The sequence below is a fragment of the Canis lupus genome, chromosome 4 (assembly GCF_048164855.1).
Source record: "Canis lupus baileyi chromosome 4, mCanLup2.hap1, whole genome shotgun sequence".
In the NCBI taxonomy this organism is placed as follows: Eukaryota; Metazoa; Chordata; class Mammalia; order Carnivora; family Canidae; genus Canis; species Canis lupus.
This window is the reverse complement of record NC_132841.1, coordinates 33,311,865-33,338,419: the sequence shown is the minus strand read 5'-3', so window position 1 is coordinate 33,338,419 and position 26,555 is coordinate 33,311,865. Positions and strand designations below refer to the sequence as shown.

The 26,555-nt window shown below is 34.5% G+C and overlaps 1 protein-coding gene and 1 non-coding gene across 13 annotated transcripts in view; both read right to left on the bottom strand.

The window, feature by feature from the left end:
• The window catches only part of CCSER2 (coiled-coil serine rich protein 2), a 186,022-nt gene that overhangs the window by 96,711 nt on the left and 62,756 nt on the right, over positions 1-26,555 (bottom strand). The window contains exon 1 of one of the 12 annotated variants that reach the window (XM_072823830.1): positions 22,092-22,166. The exons of the other annotated variants lie outside the window; for them this stretch is intronic. The gene's annotated coding sequence lies outside the window, so the exon portion shown is untranslated. Of the gene's footprint in view, positions 1-22,091; positions 22,167-26,555 lie in introns of those variants that run through there. 12 annotated transcript variants of the gene reach the window in all.
• On the bottom strand, positions 8,464-8,570 carry LOC140632761 (U6 spliceosomal RNA). The gene has a single exon (XR_012030454.1). It is a non-coding gene; the product is annotated as a U6 spliceosomal RNA (small nuclear RNA).

Genomic DNA, 26,555 nt, shown 5'->3' with positions numbered 1-26,555 from the left:
ATGGATAATTCCTATTCACTGAAATAAATTATAAAAAAGGAAAACCAAATCTAACTTTAGAACCTAGTAATTTTGACATGCTTACTGCATCTTAGAGAAGGCATGCTCAGGAGATGACAATATATGAATGTAGCATTTGGCAGAGAGATTTGAGGTGTGGAAGTCAGCACCACACAGATGCCATATGAAAGATGTTGAATAAGGAGTTTCACAAGAGAGACAGTGCAGAGTTGAAAACTGGATTCTAACATCTGTTTTAGATGATTTTCCCCTATTCATCCTTATAGGAGGTCTATGTTTCCAGAGTTATATCAGAGATATTATCAAGACTTTTCAGTAAGGATCTGGGCAAAGAAAGAAAAAAAATTGATCTACTGTTATTTTTCTTCACCAGCTCACAGATGTGTCATCTGCCCAGGTTAGGAGCTGTATCATTATAGAAAGAAAACCATGTAGCATGGAAATTGGTTAACATGGGAAAGAGTTTCTGTTCCCATGTTTGTTTTGCCAGGCTCCTCTAACTGACAAGCCTGCACTTTTTGAGAGCCAATATCCACATATACCTATTTTACTTGGGAGACCATCTAATAAGACCATTAGCTGGGAGTATGACAACAAAAACCTAAATCTGTACACTCTGGCTCCTACAGGCTTTCCATAAGCCTCACTGGAATTAAAACTCTGAATACATATTAGCAGAATCGTCATAGAATTTCTTTTTTTTTTTTTTTTTTTTTCGTCATAGAATTTCCTTGGCCTCTGAGAATACTTTTCCATTCAAATAGAGCAAACTATGAGATGGTAAGCCAGTTCTTCCTTCCACGAATTCCTCCTTCACTAATAAACTGGAGAAAGTCTCCAATTTATTTTTGACAAATGAATAGCACTATCACTACTTGCTGTAATTATCATGAAACATTATTTTCTCATGGAATACAGTTTATGAATTTTAAAACACATATTAATTTGTATAAATACCAATACAATTATGAGGCAGAACTGTCACCTCATCTGAAAAATCTCTCCTGTACTATCCAGTTATAATTACACCTTCCTCCTACCCATAACCCCCAACAATGATCTGTTCTCCATTACTACAGTTTTGTCTTTCAAGATTGTCATATAAATGGAATTATATAGTTTGTAACTCTTTGAGACTGTCTTCTTTCACTCAACAGAATGCCCTTAAGATTCACCTAAGTCACGAAACATAAAGTAATTCATTACTTTTTATTGCTAAGTGGTATTCCATTACATGGAAGTACCAGTTTGTGTATCCATGTACTCAATGAAGAACATTTCAGCTTTTCCAGTTTTTAGCTGTTATAAATAAAACTATTATAAACATTCATGTACAGGTTTTTATGTGAATATAAACTTTCATCTCCAGGAGTGGGATTGCTGGGTGACATAGTAAATATATGTTTAACTTCTTAAGAAACTTCTAAACCCTTCCTCAGAGTTGCTGTAAGGTTCCGCATTCCAATTATCAGTGAGTCTGGCCTTTCCTATATGCCTCTCTGCAGCTTGACTGCAAATCTGAAAACAGCAGATCTTGTTCCCAGTTTAGGACCTTGGTCCCTGTTTTCATAGAGCTCAGTGGAGACCTTATTCCAAAAACTTGTGTTTCTCTGTTCTAACTTGTCTGGGATTACCTGAATGACTGACACAAAATGTATGTCTTTGTTCTGCCTAACTTAGAATGCACACAGGGTGGAAATGTAATGGGCATTGCTCAAAACCACTGTGAGGCAAACAATCCACAATTACCCTGGAGCAAAATATTATAGTTGATATATATAATTGAATACTGAAAGATTGAGAAAAAGGCCAGGGAGAGTGTTCCCAAAATTAGATAATTCAAAGGTGCCATGTATAATAGGGAATTTATTCTTTATTTTGAGAGAGAGAGAGAGAGAGAGAGAGAGAGAGAAGTGGTGTATGCATGTACATGGTAGGGGAGGGATGGAGGGAGAGAGAGAGAAAGAATCTTAAGCAGGCTCCACACCCAACACAGAGTCTAACACAGCGCTTGATGTCACAACCCTAAGATCATGAACTAAGCTGAAATCAAGAGTCAAACACTTAACTGATTGGGCCACCCAGATACCTCTATTGTGGGGAATTTAGAAAGCCACAAAAAAGCCCAGGGCAGGATGCATCTCAGTAAAAACCTAAGAGGACCCAAAGCTTTCAACTGTAGCTGATGTCTAAGCTCAGAAAAAAGTAGTAAGGGAAGGTTAAGATAAGAGTTGTAAATGATCAGACAGGCTAAACACTGAAGGAGCACCCCAACACAGAGCCAAAATGCAAAGATGAAAGATGAGAAGGGTTTTTTTTTTTAATTTTGACTTTGAGAAATTTTTATTCCTCTGCTTTGAATTCTTCATTCTTTCTCTACCACCCTCTTTTTCTTTTCCTCCTTCCTTTCTTATTCTCACTCTTCTCTCCTCCTTTTGTCTTTTTTTTTTTTTTTTTTTTTTTTTTTTTGGTCTTTGGCATTCAAGGAAATCTCTGTATAAAACACCAAACAAACACAAGCTAAAGTAACATAAACTTCTTAGACCAAATATGACAAGCAGAATGACTTCACAAAAATAGTTTAGAAAAACTACTTAAAAAGCAAACACCTACAGCCTACAGCAAGTAACAAAACAAACCCTGAGAATAAAGAATAAGATTTCCAGTGTTGCCACATTAAAATATTAAAAATGTCCAGTTTTCAACAAAAATTAGGGTCACGCAAAGAAAGTATCATCCATTCACAGAAAAAAAAAAAACAGAAATGATCACTGAAGAAGCCCCAAACATTGAACTTTGTCTATTGACAAAGACTTTAGAACTGTCTTTAATATGTTTCAAGAACTCAAGAAAACCATAGGTAAAGAAGATCTACCCAAGTACAGAACATCAGTGAAGAGGGAATTAAAAAAAAATTCTGGAATTAAGGTACAACAAATGAAATATTCACTGAAACTCCCGGGTTTATATTCACAATAACTGAAAGCAGGATCTCAAAGAGAGATCACCCACATTCACTGCAGTTTTATTCACAATAGTCAAGAGGTGGAAACAATCCAAATGTCCATCAAAAGATGAATGGATAATTGTGGTGTATATACATATAATGGAATATTATTCTCTTTTAAAAAGAAGGAAACCTTATTACATGCAACAACATGGATGAACCTTAAGGACACTATGCTAAGTGAAACAAGACAGTCACAAAATGACAATGCTGCATGATTTCACATATATGAAGTAACTAGAATAGTTAAACTCATAGACACAGAAAGTAAAATGGTGGTTACCAGAGACTGGGGGGAAAAGGAGAACTTCTTGATCAATGGATATAGAGTTTTAATTATGCAAGATAAAAAAGAGTTCTAGAGATCTGTAGCACAACAATATGAATATAGTTAATGCTACTGAGCTATACTTCAAAATAGCTGAAATTATAAATTTTATGTAATTTTTTGTCACAATTAAAAATTAAGAAAGAACCAGGATCCCTGGGTGGCGCAGCGGTTTGGCGCCTGCCTTTGGCCCAGGGCGCGATCCTGGAGACCCGGGATCGAATCCCACGTCGGGCTCCCAGTGCATGGAGCCTGCTTCTCCCTCTGCCTGTGTCTCTGCCTCTCTCTCTCTCTCTCTCTCTGTATGACTATCATAGATAAATAAAAAAATTAAAATAAAATATTAAAAAAAAATTAAGAAAGAACCATTATGCAATTATACGTATGTAAACCTACGTTTCTGCATATCTACTTGATGCCAGGTATTATAAGCATTTCAAATAAATTATCTTGATCTAGTGTTCATGAAAAAAAAAAAAGATCACGAGAATTTCAACAGCAGATTTGAGCAGGATTGGAAGATATATCCAATGCAATTATTCAGGCTAAGTAGAAAAAAGAAAAAAATGAATAAAAATAAAAAGCCTGATCAAAATCACGATGAAATACCACTTTATATGGATCAGAATGGCTACAATTAACAAGTCAGGAAATGACAGATATTGGCGAGGATGCAGAGAAAGAGGAAGCCTCTTACCCTGTTGGTGGGAATGCAAACTGGTACAGCCACTCTGGAAATGAGTATGGAGGTTCCTCAAAAAGTTAAAAATACAGCTACCCTATGACCCAGCAATTGCACCACTGGGTATTTATCCAAAGGGCACAAATATAGTGATTTAAAGGGGCACAGGCACCACAATGTTTAAAGCAACAATGTCCACAATAGCCAAAATATGGAAAGAGCCCACATGTCCATCAACAGATGAATGGATAAAAAAGTTATGGCATATATATATATATATATATATATATATATATATACACACACACACACACATATATAATATATACACATTATCTATACACATATTTACATTATATATACATCATATATATACATCATATATACAATGAAATATTAGCCATCAAAAAGAATGAAATTTTGCCATTTGCAATGACAGGGATGGAATGAGAGGTTATTGTGCTAAGTGAAATAAGTCAGAGAAAGACAAATACTGTATGATTTCACTTATATGTGGAACTTAGGAAACAAAATGTAGGGGGAGGGAAGGGAAAGGGAACATAGGGGAAGGGAAGGAAAAATAAAATAAGATGAAAACAGAGAGGGAGGCAAATCATAAAAGACTCTTAACTACAGGAAACAAACTGAGGGCTTCTGGAGGGGAGGAGGGTGGGAGAATGCAGTAATTGGGTGATGGACATTAAAGGAGGGCACTTGATGTAATGAGGACTGAGTGTTATATGTAACTGATGAATCACTAAATTCCACCCCAAAAACTAGTAATATACTAGATGTTAACTAAATTGAATTCAAATGAAAAAAAAATTTTAAAGCCTAAGAGATTTCCAAAGACACAGCAGAGGCACTTCAAAATATGCATGATAAGAACTTCAGAAAGAGAAGAGAATGAAAAAACAGGCATAAAGAATATCTGAAAAAATAATAGCCAAAAACTTCTCAAATGAAAAAAGACAGGAATTTAGATATTAAATAAGCAAACTGAATTACAAAAAGAATAAATGCAGACAGCACATCAATACATATTGCAATTGAATTGTCAAAAGGCAAAGATAAAGTGAAAAGATGTAAAGCACCAAGAGGAAAGCAATGCACTATGTGCAAGGGATCCACAGTAAGATTAAGAACCAAGTTCTTATCACAAAGCATGGAAGCCAAAAGCCTATGGAATGGCATTTTCAAAGTGCTGAAAGAAAACTAAGAGTTCTCTATCCAGGAAACCTATCCTTCAAAAATGAAGGAGAAATTACGAGATTACACATTAAAAAAAAAAAAAAAAAAAAAAACAAAAAAAAACAGTGAACACGTTATTCACAAAGTAAAAACAAAAAGCAAAATTTGTAACTAGTAGGCTTGCCTTACAAAGATTGCTAAGGGACAAATACATAAAACAAGAATTAAATGTTAATGGGTATACAATGTATTATGATATAATCTGTGACAATAACATGAAGAAAAGGGGAACAAAATTGTATAGGAGCAGAGTTTTTATATACTACTGAAGTTAAGTTTGTATCAATTCAAACTACATTGTCATAAATTTAGGATTTTCATCTTAATTCCTAAGTAACACAAAAAATATTTTAGATAAAATTTTTAAAATTAGAAGAGAATTAAAATGATATATTGCAAAAAATCAATTAAACTCAAAAAAGTAGCAATTGAGGAAAATAAGCAAAAGTACAAGACATGCAGAAATAAAATAGCAAAATGAAATAACAAAATCATTCTTTATCTGTGACAACTGTAAATGTAAATGGATTAAATACTCCAAATAGTTTAAACCACACAGAGACTATCAGTGTGGTTAAAAAATTTTTTTTAAATTCCAACTCTATAGTCAATATAGTCACCTTAGACTCACATTGTATCTAAAGACACATATAGGTTAAAGGTAAAAGGATGAAGGAATCTTGTCTCACATTTAGATCTTTCATCCATTTTGAGTTTATCTTTGTGTTTGGTGAAAGAGAGTGGTCTAGTTTCATTCTTCTGCATGTGGATGTCCAATTTTCCCAGCACCATTTATTGAAGAGACTGTCTTTCTTCCAATGCATAGTCTTTCCTCCTTTATTGAATATTAGTTGCCCATAAAGTTCAGGGTCCACTTCTGGGTTCTCTATTCTGTTCCATTGATCTATGTGTCTGTTTTTGTGCCAGTACCACACTGTCTTGATGACCACAGCTTTGTAGTACAACCTGAAATCTGGCACTGTGATGCCCTCAGATACGGTTTTCTTTTTTAAAATTCCCCTGGCTATTCAGGGTCTTTTCTGATTCCACACAAATCTTAAAATAATTTGTTCTAACTCTCTTTTTGAACTCAGCCACAGTAAATTCTTGCAAGATACATCCAGGAAGGCAAAAGAAACAAAAGCAAAAATGAACTATTGGGACTTCATCAAGATAAGAAGCTTTTGCACAGCAAAGGATACAGTCAACAAAACTCAAAGACAACCTACAGAATGGGAGAAGATATTTGCAAATGACGTATCAGATAAAGGGCTAGTTTCCAAGATCTATAAAGAACTTATTAAACTCAACAGCAAAGAAACAAACAATCCAATCATGAAATGGGCAAAAGACATGAACAGAAATCTCACAGAGGAAGACATAGACATGGCCAACATGCACATGAGAAAATGCTCTACATCACTTGCCATCAGGGAAATACAATCAAAACCACAATGAGATATCACCTCACACCAGTGAGAATGGGGGAAAAAAAATTTTTTTTTTTAATTTATGGTAGTCACACAGAGAGAGAGAGAGAGAGAGGCAGAGACACAGGCAGAGGGAGAAGCAGGCCCCATGCACCGGGAGCCTGACGTGGGATTCGATCCCGGGTCTCCAGGATCGTGCCCCGGGCCAAAGGCAGGCGCCAAACCGCTGCACCACCCAGGGATCCCCAAGAATGGGGAAAATTAACAAGGCAGGAAGCCACAAATGTTGGAGAGGATGCGGAGAAAAGGGAACCCTCTTACACTGTTGGTGGGAATGTGAAATGGTGCAGCAGCCACTCTGGAAAACTGGAGGTTCCTCAACGAGTTAAAAATAGACCTGCCCTACAACCCAGCAATTGCACTGTTGGGGATTTACCCCAAAGATTCAGATACAATGAAACGCCGAGACACCTGCACCCCGATGTTTATAGCAGCAATGTCCACAATAGCCAAACTGTGGAAGGAGCTTCGGTGTCCATCGAAAGATGAATGGATAAAGAAGATGTGGTTTATGTATACAATGGAATATTCCTCAGCCATTAGAAACGAAAAATACCCACCATTTGCTTCAACCTGGATGGAACTGGAGGGTATTATGCTGAGTGAAGTAAGTCAATCGGAGAAGGACAAACAGTGTATGTTCTCATTCATTTGGGGAATATAAATAATAGTGAAAGGGAATAGAAGGGAAGGGAGAAGAAATGTGTGGGAAATATCAGAAAGGGAGATAGAACATAAAGACTCCTAACTCTGGGAAACGAACTAGGGGTGGTGGAAGGGGAGGAGGGCGGGGGGTGGGGGTGAATGGGTGACGGGCACGGAGCGGGGCACTTGACGGGATGAGCACTGGGTGTTATTCTGTATGTTGGTAAATTGAACACCAATAAAAAATAAATTTATTATAAAAAAATAGACAAGGAGAAAAAAAAGTAAAAGGATGAAAAATATGTTACATGCAAACAGGAACCAGAAGACAGCTGGAGTGGCTACATTAATATCAGATAAAATACTGTAAGTCAAGAATCACTACAAGAAACAAAAAAAGATATTCTATATTGGTAATAGATCAATTAATCAAGAAAGTATAATTACAGACATGTATGAAGCAATCAACAGAGCAAAATATATAAAGCAAAGATTGACAAATTTGAAGGGAGAAATAGGGTTTTACAATAATATCTTTAAATGTCAATAATACATTTTCAATAATGAAGAGAATATCTGGACAGAAGATTGTTAAGGAACTAGAGAACTTGAACAATACTATAAACCAACTGGACCTGAAAGATAAGTATACATATAGGTATAGACACAGATATATAATATTTAAATATATACAACATATTTATACAAATTATTATAAATATATAATTTTTATATATGTTACATGTTATATATAAAAATTCAATTATATAAACATACATATATATGTATACACACAAAATAATTTACCCTATAAAAGCAGAATACACATTTTCATGTGCATAGGGCATTTTCTCCTCCAAGATACATGTTCTTCACAAAATAATCCTCAATAACTCTTTAAAAACTGAAATCATAAGAAAATCTTCTTGGTCCAAATGTAATAAAATTACAAATTATAAGAGAAAGAAACCTGCAAAGTTCACACACATGGAGATTGAACAAAGCATTTTGTTAAGAACTTTACAACAGTTTTTTTACTAAAAATACGGAATGTTTCACAAACTTGCATGTTATCTTTGTGTAGGGGCCATGCTAATCTTCTCCATATCGCTCCAATTTTAATGTATGTGCTGCTGAAGCAAGCACTCAACAACATATTCCTTATTCAACTGATCAAAGAAAAATCAAAGAAGAAATCAGAAAATACTTAGAGAAAAATCAGAGCAAAAATATAAAATACCAAAACTTATGGGATGGAGCTAAAAAACAGAGCTCAAAGTGAATTTTTTTGCAGCAAATGCCTACCTTAAGAAGATAATAAAAATAAATAAATAAATAAATTTTTAAAAGAGAATAAAAATATAAAAATCAATAATCTAACTACAGCGTATAGATCTAGAAAGATAATAGAAAACTAAACCCCAAAATTAGCAGAGGAAAAAAAAGAGAAAGATTAGTGAAGAACAAAATAAAACAGAAAACAGAGAAAAATCAATGAAACCAAAAGTTGGTTATTTGTAAAGCAAAATAACCATACTAACAAACCATTAATTAGACTGACAAAAAAAAGAAAGACAAAACAAAAATAACTAAAATCAGAAGCAAAAATGGGGACATTACTACCAATCTTACTAAAACAAAAAGGATTTTAAGAGCATATTATGAACACTATGAACAACAGTATACAAATTAGACAATTAAGATAAATGGACAAACTTGTAGATACATAGAAAGTACCAAAATGACTCAAGAAAAAATAGAAAATCTGAACAAACTTAGAACAAGAGACATGATCAGTCTTCACAAATCTCCCAATAAAAAAACTACCAAATCAGATGGCTTAACTCGTGAATGCTACCAAAAATTTAAAGAATTAACACCATTCCCTTTCAAACTTTCCAAAAAAATATAACATTTCCTAACTCATTCCATGAGCCCAGAATTACCCTAATACAAATGCCAGACAAAAACACTACAAGAAAACTATAAACCAATATCCTTGCGAGATGGATATAAAAATACAAATATATTCTAATAAACTCAACCAATCACCATAGCAAAAAGATTTTAGGCCTGGGATTTATCCCAAGAATATAAGGATACTTACATATATGAAAATCAACCAATATAACATATCACATTAATAGAAGGAAAGGAAAAAACCGCATCACCTCAAATAATGCAAATAGCATTCAACAAAATTGATCATTCTTTCCTAACAAAAATATTCAGAAAAGTAGAATATACAGAAATATAATGGAATTTTTTCAATATGATAAAGGACCTTTATAAAAAATCCACACCTAACACACTCGATAGTAAGACTGTTTATTTAAGTTTATTTTCCTAAAATCAGAAGCAAAAAAGGATGTATGCTTTTACCACTGCTATTTAGCAATGTTCTAAAGGTTCTAGCCTAAACAATTACACAAGAAAATTAAATTAAAAGGCATCTGAATTGGAAAAGTAAAGCTATCTCTTTTCACAGATGACATGATTTTTTACATATAAATATGTATCACTTCCATATATGTGACATGATTTTACTTATATATATCAATTACATATATGTATCATATAATATATCTGACATATATATCATATATATTTTTGGGATGATATATATATATATATATATATATATATATATATGTATCACATCCACTAAAGAACTACTAGAGCTAATAATAAACTCAGCAAAACGTTGCAGGGTACAATATCAACACTGAAAAATCAACCCCTATTTTTTTCTATACACCAAGAGGAACAATCCAAAAAATTTAAGAAAACAATTCCATTAACAATGGCACACAAAAAACAAACAAATGTCTAGAATAAGTTTAGCCAAAGAAGTAAAAGACTGATATGCTGAAAAGTACAAAATATTGCTGAAAGAAATTAAAAAGGATAGATATCCTAGATATCCTAGATAAATGAAAAGACATTTGTGCTCATAAACTAAGAACTGACATTAAAATAGCTACTAATCAATCTATAGATTCAATGAAATCTCTTTCAAAATTCAAATGGCTTTTGTTGTAGAAATGGAAAAACAGATTCTAAAATTCAAATGAAAATGTGAGATGCCCCAAGTATCAAAACAATATTCAAAAATAAAACAAATCTGAAAGACTCATACTTCCTTCTTTTAAGATTTATCTTTGTGATTAATCAAAAACATGTGATTTCAGATTACTACAGTATTCAAAACAGTGTGATACTGACAAAATGACAGACATACAAATCAACAGAATAGAACTGAGAGAACAGAAATAAATGTATACATCTCTGGCCAACTGATTTTTGACAAGGGTACCAATATCCCTCAATAAGGAAAGAGTCCTCTCCTCAACAAATGGTGCTGAGAGGGGATCCCTGGGTGGCTCAGCAGTTTAGCATCTGCCTTTGGCCCAGGGCATGATCCTGGAGTACTGGGATAGAGTCCCACATCAGGTTCCCTGCAGGGAGCCTGCTTCTCCCTCTGCTTGTGTCTCTGCCTCTGTGTCTGCCTCTCTCTGTGTGTCTCTCATGAATAAATAAATAAAATATTTTTAAAAAATGGTGCTGAGAGAGGGTAAATACCCACGTGCAAAAGAAGGAAGTTGAGGATCATCCACATTATAGCCTGTATGTGTACTCCATTCCTTTTTAAAGGACCATTACTTCACACCATATAATCTGTACAAAATTAAGTGGGTCAACAAACTAAATGTAAGAACTAAAACCATGTTAAGTTTAGAAGAAAACATAGAGGTAAATCTTTGTAACTTTGGATTTTGCATTTCTAAGATATGACACTAAGAGCAAAAGCAATGAAAGAAAATATAAATTGGATTTCATCGAAATTAAACTGGACTTCATTAAAATTGTATATCATAGGATATTATCAATAAAGTGGAAAGACAACCTATACGACAGGAGAAAATATTTGCAAATTGGGCATCTGATAAGTGTCTAGTATCCAGAATATATTAAAAACACAAGCACCATTTTTTAAAAAAATGGGTAAAGGACTTAAATACACATTTCTCTGAAAAAAGATATATAAATAGCCAGCAAACACATGAAAAGATGCTTAACACATCACTATTCATTTGGGAAATGTAAATACAAACCACAATAAATACCACTTAGCATCTAGTAAGATGGCTTTAATTTAAAAAAAAAATGTTTAAGGTAAAAAAAATAAAGGAAAAAAACAGAAAACAACTATTGTCAAGGACATAGAAAACTGAAAGCTTTATACATTCCTGGTGGTTTATAAAATGATTCAGCTGCTATAAAAAGTTTGGCAGTTCTTCAAAAAATTAAACACAGAATTAGTACAAAGTACATGCCCCTCAAAATTAAAGCAGGTACTCAAAGAAAAACATGTACATGCATGTTCATATCTGCACTATTCACAATAGCCAAAAGACAGAATCAACCCCTGTGTCCATCAACGGGTGAATGGAATGTATATATAATGGATATTAATCAGCTTTAAAAAAGAATATACTACCAATACATGCTACAATGTGGATGATCCTCAAAAACATCTTGGCAATAAAGGAAGCCAGACACAAAAGGTCACATATTATATGATTCTGTTTATATTAAATATCCAAAATAGATAAATTTAACATACAGAAAGCAGAGTGGAAGCTTCTAGAGGATGGGGAGGGGCAGATGGGAAGTAAATACTTAATGGGTAGGAGGTTTACTTTCGTGTGATGAAAACATCTTGAAACTAGACAAGAGTGGTGGTTGCACAATATTGCAAATGTACTGTCACTGAGATGTTTGTTTTAATATGGTCAAATTTATGTTATGTGAATTTCACCTAAGGGGAAAAAAAGCTTTTGGAAATTAAAAATTATTGCTCAAATATCTTACAAAATTACTTGCACATTTAACCTTTGGTCCAACATCACAATTCTAAGTATCTATCCCCCAAAATACAGAAAGACAAGGCTATTTATTAAAGATTTGCTTGTAACAATAAAAGCGTAATACATATGCTTAGAAATTGAAAGGAAGTAAATATACACAATATTTGCTTACTTTTTCTAAAATCACTGAAGTAACAAAAAAGTAAGTTAAAAAATTTCAAACAAAAACAAATATATTCATATCCTTTCCACTACTTAGCCTCCATAATATTATGCTCTTATGTAAAATAGATACTATTTGGATATTTGGGCTGTTTCCAATCTTCTCACAATTATAAATAATGCTTAAATGAGTCCCTAAAAATCCAAAGTAGAACTATACACACAAACCCAACTATGTATCAAGTTCATGGACTAACCACTCAGGGAGAAACTATTTCAAGTAGGAAAAAAGGGAAAAAAGTCCTCAAACTGTTTTCAATAATTATATTGTCAGTGGTAGAATTATTCACAGAACAGGAGAATCCCATCAACTGTTGCATCCCCAATAGTAGCCTCTCTCATTTAAGGCCTCACCAAGCAGTTCTGGTTTTACAATATGAGGTAAGGCATGATATTATTTTGCATAAAGCATTCAGGAAAAGGAAATCAATCATTTCACATAAAGCTTATTTAAACATTCCAGTTTCTCATCAATCCATACATTACTATAGTCTCACAGTCTAAAAGTAGCCACAGTTAGGACATCATTTACAAGTTTTGATACCGAAGTATACGCGGCTCCTGCTAAGGAGTACCAGAAAGGGCTTGTTTAAACCCAGTCATCATTTTACCTATTTGTGTATATAAGGCCTTAGGTCCCCAGAGGGGAAGTGTTAGGAGCCAAGGGACCCAGACCCTACTTCAATCTTCATTTTGACTTATCTACCAGACCACTGTCCCAGGGGATTCCAGGTCATTTGCATCTTTGCCTTTCACCTTTTACATTCTTCCAAACTGGGATATATAGAGAGTGGCCTTATTTAGGGCCTTTTAAGGTCGTGGAACCAGCACTGGCTCCCACTGGTACACTCAATGTTCAATAGTATTAGACTGGCAACTCTGCTTCAACCTCCTCAATGTTCGATACATTCATCCCATTTCTAATAAACATCCACCCTGAAAGGACAAGTCTCCAGGCTCTCCCCTTCTGTCTTCTCATCCTTTCTTATTAATGATTCTTCTTTGTTTTTAGAGACTTTAATAGCTATAAGGGAAACCGAGACAGCAAGTACAACAAAGGTTCTTGAACAGCTGCTTGGATTTACAGCATGTTTACACGCGATGCCCATGTAAACAGGGCCCCCTTACTCCTAGCAGGTACCATGATCTGGGTAAGAGATATACATTCAGTAGATGATTATCCCAATCACCATAAAGAGAGTCCAGCAGGGCTTGCTGTAAGGTATACAGGCACTTCATCTGGGGTTTTCCAGTAGGCATTTATAGAGGAAAGACTTTCTCTCTTCTCATGTGAACAAACTTCACAGGAGCTTTTATCCAGTCTACCAGGATACCTGCTCCCTTGGGAATCACCCACTGTATATTGCAATTTGTGACTGTTACATAGTGAGCTGTGGGTTCTATATCACCCAAGCATTCTCTTCCACTCTATAGCATTCAAAACCAAAGATACTACCCCTAAATTAGTCCAACCCATTTCAGTAAAAATTCTTCAAGAAACTGACGATGAACAGATCCACAAAATGAGACAACCCCTTGGCCCTATAACCACTGGTTTCAGAAGTTTCTTGGTTTTTCCCTCCCTCCAACAGGACTAATTTTCCAGTAACCAGGGGTCATAGCAATGCTGTCTGTTGTCCTAGGATAATTGTTCCCATTGCAGGTGGCTTCAAGACTACTGATTGTAGTTCAAACGGACTGAAATCTAAGCTCAGCATCAGAATCAGCTCCAGAACTCTACATTACTTTCATTTTAGCCATTACATATAACAGTAATCAGGGAATTGTATGTTTAGTTTCTTTCTTACGTATGTATCTGTGAGCCATCTCATTGGGAGTTGAATCTATCATCATTTCTAAATTCCATTCCATAACTTTTGCCTTTACTGATGGATCACAGCACAGCTGCAGTTTCATATCATGAGTGAATATATATAGCCACTGAAAAATAAAAAATTCCTCACTCTTTTGCCCCTTCATCCTTTCTCTTCTCAAACTACAGGTTTCAGTGAGTCAGGGTAATGACACAAACTCCAATGTCTTTTCATGCTAGCTAATCAGAGTTAAAACAAACTTCATAGGTTAAAAGTATAGTCTTCCAAAGGCTGACCTTAATTCAGACACTGCCAGCTAAAACTCACGGGTTCCCCAGCCCTAGAATAATCGGCTGGCTACAAATCCAGAGGTTCCCAGTACTCCCTCAGGTTCAATGATTCACTAGAACAACTCACATAATTCAGGAAGGCAATATAGTTTACAATTACAGTTTTATTACAGCAAAAGTGTATAAATCATGCCCAGCCAAAAGAAGAGACACATAGAGCAAAGTCTGGGATGATCCCAAATGCAAAGCTTCTGTAGTTCTCTCTCTGTGGAGTCAAAACAGGTCATTTCCTTGGTATAGTGATGATTAACAATATGCAGAATATTGGTAGCCAGGGATGCTCATCTGTGATTCAGTGTCCAAAGTTTTTATTGAAGTTTCATTAGAGAGATACAACTGATCAAATTACTGGCCATATACTAAAGTTAATCTCCAGCCCACTTCCTCTGCTCCTCAGAGGTCAGACTAATACCACATGGCTAAATGGCCTAACCCTATAATCACTGGTGTGGTTTTTCTTGTATTGTTTACCCCCATCCTGAGTCACCTCATTAGCATTAACTATCAAGGCCATCATGAACAAAACACTCCTACCACTTGTGAAATTCCAAAGGTGTACACTGGTTCCCATGCACAAACTGTATACAAAAGCCAGCTGAATTCTTTGTTACACAACACAAGACTTACTTACTGTAAAACAAAACCACACAATAATACAGCATGTTATTGGCTAAAGAATAGACACACAGATCAACAAAATAAAACTCAGAAGTAGACCCACACAAATATACTCAACTGATTCCGACAAAGAGGGAGGGACAATTCAACATAGAAAGGACAGTCTTTTCAACAAACTGTGCTGCAACTCTTAAAATTATATGAAAGAAAATTAACCCAAATACAAGTATTAAACAGAAATTAACTCAAAATGGATCACAGACAAAAATGTAAAGTACAAGACTATAAAACTTCTTAAAGTAGAAAACCTACATGACCTTGGTTGGGTTTAATAATGATTTTTAATTACAATACCAATAGCATTATCTTTGAAAGAAAACACTGATAAGCTGGAATTTATTAAAACTTCTGCTCTGTGAAAGACACTTTTAAGAGAATGAAAAGACAAGGCACAAACTAGGAGAAAATATTTGTAAAACATATATCTGATAAAAGATTTATATCCAAAATATACAGAGAATTCTTAAAACTCAACAATAAGAAAACAAGTCAATTAAAAAATGGGCAATGGATCTAAACTGACACTTTACCAAAGATATATAGATGACAAATAAGCATATGAAAAGATGCTCAGCATTATTATTAGGGAATTGCAATTTTAAAAACAATGAGATACCACTGGACACCTATAAAATGCCTAAAATTCAAAACACTGACAATAACAACTGCTGATAAGAATGCAGAGCAACTGGAACTCTGTTAGTGGGAATGCAATTTTGTACAGCTACTTTGTAAAATAATTGGACAATTTCTTTCAAATAAGGCTTTTAAACATAGCCTTACCATATGATCAAGCAACTGCACTCCTTGGTATTTTCCCAAGTGATTTAAAGAAACATCTGTTCCCAGAAATACCTACATGTGGATATTTATGGCAGCTTTATTGATAATAGCCAAAAACTGGAAGCAAGCAACATTTCCTTTGATAGATGAATGGATAAACAAACTGTGGTACATTCATACAATGTAATATAATTTATCAGTTTAAAAAATGAGGTATCAAGCCACAAAGAGGCATGCGTGAATCTTTAATGCATATTGCCAGTATGAAAAAGCTATATATTGTATGATTTTAATTATATGACATTCTTTAAAAGGCAAAATTACAGAGATTGATCAGTGTTTGCCAGGGGCTCACTGCGGAGAGGAGTAAACAGATGAAGTATAGGGAACATTTTAGGATGGTGAAATTACTCTTTATGATACTGCAATGGTGAATACAAAACATAAAGCATTTGTCCAAATCCACTGAACTTTACAGCACAAGGAGTAAACCTTAATGCATCCAAATTTATTTAAAATTCTTTCAGGAGTCAGGATCTCTGGAGGAAGTATAGAATGTAACAAACATCTAAATGTATTTATTACAAGTGTATGAAACAACTCACTGAAGGGGATGAGTGGTATAAGGTGCTGACCTAAGTAACTTCAGAAACAGAGTCTAAGACTAAAGGCTATGAAATTCTATAAGCACTGTACTCTAGTTGATAAAGGTGTTTCCTGTAGAGGTATAAATTAACAACTCTGAAATGACTATACATATATACTAGAATTGAATTATTATACAAATGGATGATTGAAGGTAAGCAGTTTTCTTTCTCTTGGAGTGGGAGGTTTCAAACAAGCTAGGGGAAAAAGCAAGAATGATGCACATCGTAATGTGCATGGTAATGTGAAATCATGTTTAGCTCAAAATGTAAATGGTTACATACAGAAATATTTATAGATAGGTGTATATATACAGGTTAGCACACATATATCTCCTCTTTCAGCTGACAAAATCTAGAACCCAAACCTTCATTGCCACACACCTCAGATGCAAATTTTCATTTCTAATACAATTATCCAATTAGAAGCAGGCTCTTTGGGTGCCCAGGTAGCTCAGCTGGTTGAGTGTCTGATCTTTGATTTCAGCTCAGGTCATGTCTCAGAATCCTGATATCAAGCCCCCCACGCTGGGCTCCATGCTCAGCAGGGAGTCTACTTGGGACTCTCACCTTCTGTCCCTCCCCCTGCTCATGCACTTTCTAAAATAAATAAATCTAAAAAAAAAAAAAAAGAAACAAAGAAAGAAAGAAGAAAGAGAAAGAAAGAAAGAAAGAAAGAAAGAAAGAAAGAAAGAAAGAAAGAAAGAAAGAAAGAAAGAAAGAAAGGAAGAAAGAAAGAATCTAAGGCTCTTTGGAGAAAGGGCTGATTCTAATACTGAGGCAGAAAAAAATACAAGGGGAGTTTGGAACATCTTGTAATGCCAGAAAGTTTAAAAACAGAAAAAGTTACCCAAAACCAAAGTCACAAAAAAAATACAATGATACGGGTACAAATTAGAACCAAAAGTATAAAATATATAAGTTCATACTAATGTAAAGAAATGAAGGAATAAATAAGCAAGTGACAAATGAGAGAAGTCCCTTTCCATCTTGGTCTTCTATCCAAAAACATATTTCCCCAATCTAATCATAAGGAAAGCATGAAATAAATCCCAGTCAGGCAACATTCTAGAAAATATCTGACTACTAGTATTCTTCAAAATTCTTCTTTCAAGGTCATCAAAATCAAGGAAAGTCTGAGACTGTCACAACCAAGAGGGGTCTAAAGGAGACATGACTACTAATTCTAATACAGTATCCTGGAAGGAATCATAGAACAGAGAAAGGAGGGGAAAATGAAGAATATCTAAATAATATGGACTGACTAATGAGATATCAATATTGGTTCATTAATGTGACAAATATGTCATATTAATGTAATATGCTAAAAAGGGAATAGGAGATGTGGGATATACAGGTATATCAGCAATAATTTTATAAATCTAAAACTCAAAAGTTTACTAAAAATTGAACATTTACTGGGATCTTAATGATATTAAGAAATGACTTAATTTTTAGAGGTACAATAATGAAATTTAGCTATGTCTGAATAAGAGTCCTTATCTATTAGTAAAACATTCAGAAATAACTAATTATTAAGGCATACTGAAATACCTACATATAAATGTACAAATGTACATTTACATGTAAATATTTTATATTACATTACCACATAAATCATGATGTGTGTAAGACTCACTCAACCCCATTTGGGGAGAGGAGTGGGTAAATACAGATGTAAGTGAAAAAAGGCCATGATTTTGATCATCCTTTAAGTTGAATACCTGATATAGTGAACCCCCTTGGCTCTTCTCTCTAGGTTTGACTATGTCTGAAACTTTGTATAAAAAATTAAGTAACTGCCTGATCTAAATAAAACTTAACAGAAGAGCCAGAAGATAAGACTCTAGAAGACTACCCTCAGAAGGATAAAGGACAAAAGAAAAAAAAAGTTAAAAAAATGAATGAAGAATGAGCAGAAATAGAGAAACAGGATATAATAATCAACTATTAGAAGTTCTAGGAAAAGGGCACAGAAACAATGGAAGGGATAAAATAGTAAAAAAAAGAAAAGGAAATTTTCCAGATTTGAAAAGGATAATGGATCATTTAAGAAGCCTTGAAAAATTTTAGTTTGTAATAATATCACAGATACCCAAAATATAGTGAGCAAAAATAAATAAATCCAAACTAATACTTAGCCCCAGTAACTTCTAAAGCAGTGTTTTTCCTTTTCTCTCACTCCCATCAGAACACTGAAAAATTTCTGCTCAGAGCGATTTCAGATATAATACTTCTACAAGACTCTTCCAGAAATAAAGGTTAAGACAGTCTAACCCCAAAGAAAACTCAAATGGCCAGAGGTGATGACAGTGACCAAGTTTAAATAAGCTTGTAAAATATCACTACAATACAAATATTTTACAGAAGAAATTTCCTTAAAATAGAGCTTGTTCCCAGACTAAGAGACTAGAACAACAAGGCTCTATTGACATGTCTACTCAAATTCTTTACAAAGACAATGACACAAAAATCTTAAAAAAAAAAAAATTAAATGACCATCATTGTATTCCCTGTGAATTATGTAACTAGAAAGAAAAGACTTCAGCTATAGCTCAATGCTTTATAAATTTCTTTTGCTCTCAAGACACACTTATCTTAGATTTTCTTCCATCCTTCCCAGGAACAAACCTACCTTAATTCCCAGGAACACCTTAAAAAAATAAACACAGTATACAGGGTCACAAATCTAAGAGCTCCAGATGACAAATGACTACTCACTGTTTCATTTTGGGATCTCCATGCTGAAATTATGATTTCTCATGAAATATTTTTAAGAATTCTACTGCAATAAAAATAGGAATTCCAGAGAAATGAAATAATTTTCCTGATAAGGAGAATAATTCCTGGAATAACCCCTGTGAATATGTTAGGTTACACAGCAAAAGAGGAATTAAGGTTGCAGGTGGAATTATGGCTGCCAGTGAGCTGACCTTAAAATAGGGATTTTATCCTGGATTATCTACATAGGTCCACTGTAATCAGAGGAAGGCAGAAGAGAGGCAGAGGAAGAATGATCAAAGAGATGCAATGTTGCTGGCTTTAAAGATGGAGAAAGTGGGGAGGGAAGCATCATTAAACGGCAGCTGCTTAAAATGGAAAAAGTTAAAAAAAAAAAAAAAAAAAAGGATTCTCCCCTAGAACCTCCAAAAAGAACACAGCCCTGCTGACAACTTGATTTTATCCCATGGAGATCTGTGTCTGACTTCCTACCTACAGAACTATGAGATAATAAATGAGTATTGTTTTAAGACACTAGGTTTGTGGTAATTTGTTAAAACAGCTAGAGTAAACTAATACACTGTTTCTTTAAATTCTATAATAAGACTTATTTCAGTTTCTTCTGTTTTAAATCCAATCCTATTCCCATTGCCTGAAAACTTCATAGTTTAAGTATCTGTTCCCTCCATTCTGTGATACTTCCCAGGGCTGAAAGAAAGGCCAACACATAAGCACATTCCCAACTGAAAAGGAAAGAGAGTCAGTATGTGACTTGTGTGGTATTTCTGGTGGAGGCGGATAACTGTCTCTACCCTGCCAATCTTTTTTTTTTTTTTTAATTTTTTTTATTTATTTATGATAGTCACAGAGAGAGAGAGAGAGGCGCAGACACAGGCAGAGGGAGAAGCAGGCTCCATGCACCGGGAGCCCGATGTGGGATTCGATCCCAGATCTCCAGGATCGTGCCCTGGGCCAAAGGCAGGCGCCAAACCGCTGCGCCACCCAGGGATCCCCTACCCTGCCAATCTTATAATACACTGCACACCTGGGCGAAAAATCCAAGTCAAGTTCTGCTTGACTTAAAACCTTTTTAAAATTTACTTTAGCCTTTGCAGGTTTCAGATGAGTAATTTTAGCCACACTGATTATCATGGTGGGTGGCAGATTTCAGTTAACATGTATGTTTTTGACAGTTTAGCTGAGCTATTCCATCATATTGCTGCCTCAGCATACATTTTTCAAACAAACTGTCAGCAAGGGCCTTAAACTGATCTTAATCCCTTGTGCAAGTATAAACCCTAGATAACAGCTCACAGTCACAAGCAAATTTAAGCTCCTTGCCTCCCAACACCTTCCCCTTGTGTGGCCCATAGGCAAAACCCCTGAGAAGCTTACCAAAACCCTTGACTGGGTCTAACTGGGCAATCCACCTTAGCCCAGGAACCCTAAAGCCCTCTAACTCACAGACCCTAATAAAGGCATGTGCCCCAGTTCCTCACTCTTTCTGCCTTGATCTTCCTATGTGGTGCCTCAAGGCAAGGAGTATACTTTCTCCAGGGCCTGTGAGTGGAAAAGTTCTCTTTGTTTCTCTTGTGGTCTTTTGACTCACCATCCAGCACCTTGGAGGTTCTATTTAAAAATGTTGATTTAAGAAAATCATAACAATGTTTAACAAATTGAAATGCCAAATGCAGTAATGATTTAGTGTAGTACTCTTGTTGGATGATGGAAAAATTAATGTATTTAATGGCCCCAACTCCTTCAGTATTCTGAATTTCCTTCTTTGAGATTCAATTTTCTGTCCTTAAAACCATTCAACTTACAGCATTAGTGAGTGCTCACTTTTAGCTGGGCATCAGATTTTTGTTTTGTTTTGTTTTGCACATTACATCAAAGGGAGTTTAATATGCCTCTTCCTATGCCTAAAATGAATGCTCACCCCTCTCTTTTCCTTGGCCAACTGGTCAATTTTATATTCATTTTTTGAAACTCAGCTCACTGAAACCTGAACACACAGAGTTAAAACTCCCTTCTGCATTATTTTGAGACCACATGCATACTAATCATAGCGTGCATATCAGTTATAAAATTACACTATGATTACTTATATCTGCCAATCATACTAGACTTTGTATTCACTAAGGACAAAGACAGCCTTATCCGTATCAGTATCTTCAGCACTTAACAGTATGCCTGGAACACAGTAAAAGTTCAATACATAACTAGTAAATTTAACTTCAGATTGTAATAAACAATCTCTAAGAAATAATAAAGAGTGAAGAAAAATATGTTTCAAGGGTCACCACAACTATATTTGTTAAATTTAAACTTTTTCATATATAAAAGTTACATTAACAGGTCAAAAAAGAACCTACAACAATAATTAAATGCAAATGGAAGATTTACTAGTTTGACAAAAAATATATATAAATTAAAAGAAATTTAGTTTCCTCATCTCATTTTGTCCCCTTATCTGTAAAAACAAAACAAAAAACAAAAAATGAGTTGGATCCTTCTATGTGTTCAAATTCTGTATTCTCTATCACAGCATAGCTGAAAGTATCAGTTTGAAATTTTCATTTACCTATATTAAGACGGTCTCAACTTTCTGTAAGCTGTCCCTCCACTATGACGTCTGTGCTAATGTCACATTTTTAGTTACTTGTACCTTGCTATTATGACACGTGGTACCTTAGAAACTTACTTTGTAAATAGGTTATGTCACAGTATGAATGGGAAAATACTGAGTAGTATTAAACAGCACCTTTAGTTTTTCTATTTATCTCAAATTAAATGGCTTGTCATTATAGCACCAATTTCAACAAGAATATATTAAGCCCTTATTTAGTGCCAGAAACCTAAGAGTGATGAGAGATGATGAAATATCCAGTATATTCAAGTATATTCTCCAACATAACAGGAGGTTAAAAGCAACTAGACAGACCAGCATAAGATGATAACAACCCACAAAGAACCAGTCAAAGGAGTATAGATTTGACATTATAAGTAATGGGAAAACTAAGAGAAAAATAACAAGTCAAACCAACAATTCAGGATAATTTTGGCAGAATGAATAGAACCAACAATATTAGTCAGAATTTCTAAAAGTGAGGAGGTTAACACTACTATTCTCCCCTACACTCAACAAATAATGCAATTTTGCCAACTGTACCCTCTAAACCTGTTTTCAAAATCACCCATCTCTCTAGATCTCCATTTTTCCACTTTAGCACAAGCTACTACCATCCTTTCGGGAACAATAACTTCCAGCATCTTTTCTAGTTCCCTTCTAATTCAATCTTCATAAAGAATATTTTTTAAATGTAAATCAAATTATGTCCCTTTCAAGCTTAAAATCCTCCCAGAATTCCCTTTTAATTTTTAGGACAAAGATCAAATCCTTTGAGCTCCATAAGAGCTCTGTACTTATAGCCTCCTCTCCTGCCGCTCCTCCCTTCTGTGTCAGTGCTCAAGCTACAGTAAGTAGCCTTCTCATAGTTCCTCAAACATTCCTTAATCCCTTCCTGCCCCAAAGCCTTCCCACATGCTGTTTACTAAAACACATAACATACTTGTAACTATGCATACCCTTTTAGCCCTAGGGCAACTTAACCTAAATATCATTTCCAAAAAATGCCTTATCTAACACCCACACTACACCATGCTTTCCAATTACATACTTTCATACTTTGCAATTCTCCTCTGTAGATCTTTCCCCACTTAATAACTGAAGATAGTTACTAAGCTAAGTATTACAACTACATCTGCCTCATTAGGACGCTAGCACCACTAAAATAAAAGCTCTAGCTCCCTGATCAACACATCCTCAATATCCTGCACCTAACAGTCACTCAAATATGTTGGATGGACTCATGAGGACCAGAGAAAGAATGGTGCTAGGAATGACAACAGAAATAAAAGTGAATGCCTAAAGAGTTTACACAGACTTACATTTAGTTTGAAAATTTAATTTCTGAATCTTTAAAATTTTTTGTAGTATTCTAAAGCAGGAGTCAACAAACTTTTTTAAAAGCCAAAATAGTAGGGGTGCCTGGATGGTTCAGTCAGTCAAGCATCCAACTCTCGATTTCAGCTCAGGTCATAATCTCAGAGTCATGGGATCGAGCCTCGCATCGGACTCTGCTACTCTCAGTGCAGAGTCTGCTTGTCACCCTACCCCCATCCCTAAAATATATAAATAAATAAAATCTTAAAAAACAAAACAAACAAAAAAACAAAGATGACCAAATTGTACTTTTTTTAGGTTTGCGGGCAATACAGTCTGATGCAACTATTCAATCCTGCCATAGCAGCATGAAAGCAGACATATACTATATGTAAATTAAAAGGCATGGTTGCACTGCAATAAAACTTTATTTACAAAAATAGGCAACCTGCAGGCTACAGCTTTACTGGCCCCTATTAATATATCCCAAAGAAACAGAACACAGAAATTAAATGCAAAAAATAAAAACTGTTCTCTTTTCATTTTAAACTCATAAAGAAGCTTTTTTTGAAGTGCCTTACAAACTTCCCCAAACTCTGAACTCAAAATGAGTTAGCAAGCATTAATTAAAAGCATACATGGAATCTTCCTTTAATGGTCAAAATTAAGTTTATCTCCTCTCTTAATTTGGATCTTAAAGCTCCTGTTGAGGCAGTAACTGTCTCTATTAATATGTATGTCTCATAACCAGAGTACAGAGCACATAGTGGAAATTAAAAACACATGCTGAACAAACGAATGAACCAACCATAGATTAGTCTTTCCCCTTTTTATTCTAGTCTGCTATAGTTTGGTGCAGAGACAAGAGGAGAAGCAATTAATCTGAATGTTTTGATTGTCAAAAAAAGGTATTCTCGAGTAAGACTGAAAAGAAACAATTTTCCAAAAGGCAGACATTTAATAACAAAGAGAAAACAGAATACAACGGTAAACATCTACTTCTTTACCTTAAAGAAACCCAGTATAAATTTATGGTCCCACATAGTACAGTAGAGATAATAAACTGGGAGCCAATTTATTCCAAGTTTTAATTCCTCTGTGTTTCTTAAGGGATTGTGTGACTTAGCTTTTCTAGGTTTCAGTATCCTTACCTATAAAATGAGTGGATAAGAGTAAATGATCTCTACGTCCTCAATTCCAGAGTATCTAATTTTTCTATATATAAAAGCCAAGAAGATGAATGAAAACAAATGCAAAATCTCATAAAACTGAATAATAAAGGGTAGGAAAGGGTAGTATACAATCTCCATTGTGATCAGTATGACCAATAGGTCTAAAATGAAAATTCAGAATGTATAAATTGTCACAATATATGTAGATCCAATGTCCAAGAAAACAAAAACTGGGAGTTAAAAAGTAATCCCATCCTCCTTTATTTGTAAAAATAAAAAATCATGGTGCAGCACACTTAGCATGCTGAATAGATACATGTCAACAGAAACACAATGGAAATGCAGGACAATTAAACAATCAAAGGAATGAAAATACTCCACAGGAACAAAACAAAAATGAATAAATAACAAAAAATGCTTTTATCTCAGAAGAAATCTAGATCTGTCGTTATTTAAGGCAGCTATTGATGTAAAGCAATCAATAATATCAAATAGACACATTTATCATGTGCACTGTTAGCAAATAAAGACTATTATACACTGTGCTAATTCGTGTTACACTTATTTTACAGTACTGGACACTGTATTCAAGTCATTTCTATAAACAATTCTTCCTAAAAATTGAATTGAAAATATCTAACAGACCAATAATTCCATTATCCTCTTAGTTGCCTCTCTTAGAAATCAGTAATCTTTAAATTCCACGTCAATTTACAGAAAATACAAACACATACACATACACACACACACACAAGCTATTGTGAGTTATTTCCACTTATTGGAAGATAGCAAATACTAAGAATAAAAATATTCCAATATTTCCAGCTAATAAAACCTATGATTAGCTTCAGTGATGACAGACCTTGGTGAAGGCCACTTCAATAACTATGCCATCAGTTTAGAATAACTTAAACTGAAAAAAAATGAGTTTTGCTAAACTGTGCTTAAACTTAACTATTTTATTTATAGTACAAGAGCTAAATTTATCAACGTCAAATGAATAATTTCTTTAAATTAATAACCATATTATTTTTTTAAAAACTCAAAAGTATGTCTCCAGTCATGTTATGCAGAAGCATAATGGCCCCCTCAAAGATGTCCATATCTTAATCCCTGGAACCTGTGAATGTTAGATTACATGGCAAAGAAGAACTAAGGTTACAAATGAATTACTATTGCTAAGGAGGAGACCTTAAAATAGGGACAGTCTGGATTATCCAATTGGGCCCAACGTAATCACAAGGGTCCTTATATGGAAGAGAGACAAGGTTACAGTAACATGATGTGAGACTCAACCTACCATTGTAGCTCCGTAGATGGAAGGGGCTATGAGCCAAGCAATGTGTGCAGCCTTGGGGCTAGAAAGACAAGGAAAGAAATTCTCCTCTAGAGCTTTCAAAAGGAACACTGCCTCGCCTACCATTTTTTTTTTCAGTCCACTGAGAGCCTGGGTCCTAAAACAGTACAATAAGTTTGTGTTGTTTTAACCTATCAAGATTTTTGGTGACTTGTCACAGCAATAAGAACAAACTAATACACCTATAGATTTATAAATGTGTTTTTAATTAAAGTCTGAATCTGATTACAAAAACAATAAAAATCAGAATGCCTAGCATCCTTAATAATGAATCCTATTCTTCTTTTAAAGAATAGCAATTATGTAGTTCTTTACTGCTACAACACACAACAAAGATAGTATTATATGTGCTATATTTTTTCCAAATAAATATTATTTTTCCTCTTTGAAACAGTTTTGCAATAAATGCCTCTTTAATCTTAACGGTTGAGTTGATCCCAGATTCTCAAATAACCTTCCAACACAAAACACTGTGCACTTTCCTCATTGATTATAAGTTTACTGAACATTATGATAATCTAATTCACATTTCCTAAAAATCAGAGCAGTTCATGTCAAACTTTGAATGTAACC